The sequence below is a fragment of the Piliocolobus tephrosceles genome, chromosome 5, assembly GCF_002776525.5.
Source record: "Piliocolobus tephrosceles isolate RC106 chromosome 5, ASM277652v3, whole genome shotgun sequence".
NCBI lineage: Eukaryota > Metazoa > Chordata > Mammalia > Primates > Cercopithecidae > Piliocolobus > Piliocolobus tephrosceles.
This window is the reverse complement of record NC_045438.1, coordinates 167,077,894-167,082,946: the sequence shown is the minus strand read 5'-3', so window position 1 is coordinate 167,082,946 and position 5,053 is coordinate 167,077,894.

Here is a 5,053-nt window from a genome sequence, read left to right as displayed (position 1 = left end):
AAAGAAAAGGAAAGAAAGAAAGAGGGTTCTGCAGTGAAACAGGGATGACCCAGCAGTTCCTGTTTTCTGGTGACACACACTTACAAGTGGGGACTTCTCATCAAATAACCCTCCTGTTTTCCTACAACAGGCCCCAAACAACAAAAATGGCCTTTTCCCCATATTGACGAGAAAGGAGAACTTCTTAGAATAATTCACTTTCCTTTTTTAGCTTAAAAAATGCAAATTCAATGCATTCACATGACTGATAACTTCCTAGGTATTAGGAGACTTGGTTGGTAACCAATGTACAAAGATTCTGCTTTTCTCTTTACTAATTTTTTTTTAATTCTTTTGACTACAATACTTGAGTTGCCTCAGTTCTAGAAAGGAGACCAGGAAGAGTCCTTCAATAATTCTTTCCTGCTTTTAAACAGCACAATAGTCTCCTCTTAAATAACAGACTTTATAGTTCTCTAATGAAATGATTCAATTTTTGTTATACTTTAAGAAGATAATTTGTTAATTCTTCATGTTGTCATCAACAAATGGCCCTAATAAGTATCTTCCAAGAGGGTCATGATCAAAAACATAAAGATGTAACTCTCCCCGGATTCAAGGACCTCTTTCAAATTGGCAAGGATTCTGGTGTCATGATATGCTCGTGGTTGTGTAATAGTTTCCGCACCGTACCTGTTCGACATTATTAAGATGGATGGGTGATTAGAAGCAAATGTTGTTCCTGTCATTTGCCAACTTATACACAGCCTGGAAAAGAGAATTGTATCAACCTTCGTTTTTGGTGAACTGCAGCCAAACATAAACATTAACATAATACCACATTTCCCTTACCATTCCTGGACCCTCTTTGTCTCTGTTTTCAGGAACAGTTTAACTTTGAAGGCTTGCCATAATTGAACCTTTTTATCGTATCTGTTTGAAACCCAAAATGCTATACAATTAAACATCTTTGACATGTATTTGTTATTTCTGATCACCAATTTCTAGCCATTAAGGAAGAAGTAGAAAAGTTTTGCAACCTTTGGCTGGCTCTGCCCACTGCAGTTAAATGTCTGGTCATGCTCAAAATCACAGAAGTTGCCCATTCAAGAAAGAACTCAGAATGAAGACACTAAAGAGACCTTAGTCTAAATTCCAGCTGTGTCTCACACAGCTGGGCGACCTTAGGGAAGCAGGTCATCCCTGCAAGCCTCCTAAGGACAAGGGTTGGGCTGGAATATGTCTCGCACACCTCCCTCACAGTTCACATCAATGAAAACCCTCATATAATGTCAAAAATAACAAGCTAATGTGTTGTTTTTTCTTTTCCCTAAACTCAATCAACTTGAAATCAAGTGTGAATCTCAAGGACAAGTTTCAGTATGCCATTCTTCAACATGATTAAAGTGCTTACAGACACAGCAGAATATATTGGATGCCTTGGGGTACAATGGACATACACAACTCGTCATCCTAATGGGTTGTAGCATGTATTTCCAGCTGCATTTCCCCCACTGTGCTCCTGACAACTTAAGTTTCTCACAAAATCCCAGCTTTGAGAATTAGAGGAGCACGCTTACTTCACCGGCAGGAGACAGAAGCTGGGCTGTTTTCAAGCGATTTCATCATAAGCAAGGCATTCAGGGCGGGGTCCCATGGTGGCTCCAGGCCGCTGCTCTGGGCCGACAGGATCAGCTCAGTCCTTTGTTTATTTAAGAACAAAGTCCAAAAGCAATTCTCAGGGGAGCAGAGTTGATATAACCTAAAAATGCAATCGCCTGGGTGCTCCCAGCACTTTGGGAGGCCAAGGTAGGAAGATCATTTGAGACCAGCAGTTCGAGACCAGCCTGGGCAACAGAGTGAGATGTCTTCTCTACAAAAAAATAACAAGAACAACAAAAGAGTAGCCAGGCATGGTGGCTTGTGCCTGCAGTCCTAGCTACTTGAGAGGCTAAGGTGGGAGGATCGTTTCAGCCTAGGAGTTCAAGGTGCAGTGAGCTATGGTGGTGCCACTGCACTCCAGCCTGCGTGACGGAGAAAAAAATCCTGCCACTAAAAAAATTAATAAAGGAAAGTAGAACATAAAAATAACAATGTAATTAGCACCAAGGGCCTCAAGTCATGGGAACAAATGTATATGTGTTCATACAAATATAACATGAGAATACCAAATCTAAATGTGGAAACACTGAAGGAAGATAAATATGGCAACTAGAGAAGAGCCCTGAAAAAAACAACTCCAATAAGAATAAATATTACAATTTAACACAGTGTATCCCAGGTAAGTTCTCAGGCCCAGGGAATGTATGAATAATAAGGGGTGACACTATCATCCCCACAAATAGACCCGCCCTTACTTAGGGGAGCTGGTATTCTCCTGGGGAAGTCGACATTTGTAGGAGGCGTACTCCAGTCCCAGCACCCTGACCCCCTCTGGGGAGGCCACCGTCCATGGCATGCGGCGTGGGGGTTGCCCTCAATTCTCCAGGACTCTGAGCCTTGAGCAGGGGGATTCAGGGGCCAAACACAAGTCAGATTGATTTGCTCCTGGGGTCCTAGTGAAATGGTCCACCAGCTTCCGCTGTGGGCCCTGGAGCTTCGTCAGCTCCTCTCCATTCTGGGGAAACCCTTTCAGTCGAGTCTTCCTTTGCTCGTTCATCCAGATCTGTTTCTGTTGTTGGTTACCGTCTCATGCCTGTGCAGTCAGCCAGACACAAGACGAGGAAGCCAGCATGGTCAGCCCGCTCTTGCCCCGTCCTCCATGAAGCTTCTCCTTCTACTGGCCCTTTTGGCAACCTCTGTGCCCCGCTGGGGGATGAAGGGATGCAGAAGCCAGGGGCCATGCAAAGCAGCAGCAGCCGCTCTGCAGGCAGTAGCTCTCTCCCCATCTCTGGGGGATAAACACCACGGGCTGCTGGTCCCCAGTATGAATACCCTCTGAAGTCTCAGGCTGGGTGAAAGGTTACCTCCTTAGGCTCCATGTAAATGACACGCTGAAAAGGGCAGAAGGAACAGAAATCAGACCTGCAGTTGCTGAGGGCTATGTGGGCACAGCTCTAAAGGGCACAGGGGACCTTGGGGTGAGAGAAACACTCTACATCCTGATGTGGCTTCAGGACTGCACACACTGGCCAAACTCAGTGCCTAGAAAGTGGAAGTTTTTGCTGTATGTGAATTATGCCTCAACAGCCCTGACGCCACAAACCCATTCTCATAGAGTGAAGGGTAACACTTGCTGAGTTGCCCAAAGCAGGGCACCTTCCCAATAACATTTTAAGTTAAAGGAGATACAGCTTTATTCGCAGCATTTCCACTAACTGGAGCTAGTTAGGGGGCTGTGTTTTCAGAGCAAAGCTAAACTTCCCAGTACCTCTTAAGTCAGGCACAGTATATAGCAGCCCCTTCCCACTCTGGGCAAAGCCTAGAGTCTATGGCCCTGGTGCCTGCTGCGCTTCAATATGGGCACGCGTCAAGCACCAACATCTAAAAGGGGAACCATGCCAGCATGAAGCCTGGCTCCACCCTCCCCACATTCAGTTACACTGTCTTCTTCAGCAGGTACATAGGCTGAGGAAGCAAAGTGGGACTCAGAGCCCACAGCACACATGGAAGAGAATGTGGCATTTCTGCAGAATCATGTGCTTCCAGAAGCCTGGATTTGTTCACAGGGTCGTTCCTGGGGGATGCTGCCAACTTTCAAGGCCTGGATGAGCACCCTGCAAGGAAAAGTCCCCAGACGGCGACTGAGATTGGACACCCCCAGGACTCTGTGGCCCCACCCAAAGCATCGAACACACTCACCTTCCGTGTGCCGGGTTTCAGAAAGCAGCTCCAATGTGAAACAGATCGAGCGCGTGCAATTCCCTCTGCTCCATGACCCCTCCCTGCACCCTGATTCCATAACCACACGTGTAAGAATGCCGGGGAGATGTTGTGCAAACCAGGCACTTTTGACCCCTTGCGGCAGTTACACACAGTCAGCAATCTGAAAAAAGTAATTATTAGTTCTCCTATTTATTAGCTGAGCCCTTTTGAGTAATAGCCTCTGGGGACATTTATCAATGCAATAAAAGACCTCATCATGGTTAAGTGCAAAATGATGTGGCTCATTCTAGATTTTTGCTGAAACAAACCCTCAAGCGCAGGTAGTTCCTCTCCCTGGAGTTGAGAAAGGTAAAGACTTCGACAAGCACCTTCTCCACTCTTGTGTGACTTCAGCACCTACTTTAGAAACATTTGTTGAGCTCATTCAGGGAGCTGAAATCCGTAGGCTAAGCCAGCCAATTTGGATCCGGCAAAGACGAGTCTGAGCCCATATTATCTAAAATGCAACCTCACGATGAGGTGCGACTGAAGAGAGATGCCTGGCAGCCCAAGTCCCCTCTTCCATGAGCAAAGTTGAAGTGTTTCAGCTAAAAGATTGGGGCCTAGAAAAAATCTTGCCCAGTAAGGCTCTTTCATGAGTCACAGGAAATTAAAACTACCATATCTTTTAGTCACAGTTGATTCAATAGAATCAAGACCCAGCCCACATGCAGGCCCAATGGCTGGCTGTTTGCACAGAGTGATTCATGAAGGGAGCCCAAATTCTCTCGATAAGATCTCTCTCCACACACTTTTCTGTTTGCCTCGCGAATCCCAAACCCCCACCCCAGCTCACTCTCCTGCCTGAAATATCACCCTTTGAGTCATTCTGTTGTTACATAATAAAAACGGGGCATAAGTTCTACAAAAAGGAAAAAAGTGGGGGAAGGGGGACTGGGCGGAGAGACACAGGGAATCATTAATCCATGACAAACACAATGTCCCCTTCCTCACACCTCTGTTAATTGCAAGGTCCAAATGGACCAGCTTGTGAGCCTTGGAGGACTCAGTGTGTGTACTGAACACAGCTGTCTGCAGACAACACAAATAGCAGTCTGCAAAAAGAAAACCCTGCTGTCAATCTTAGCCTTGTATTTTCTGCACCTAACTAGCAGAGGTGTTGGGTGTGAATGAAACAATCCATGACACTTGTGGTGACCAGCAGTACATTCAATCCATACAACAAATGTGATGTTAAGTTCTGCCACCC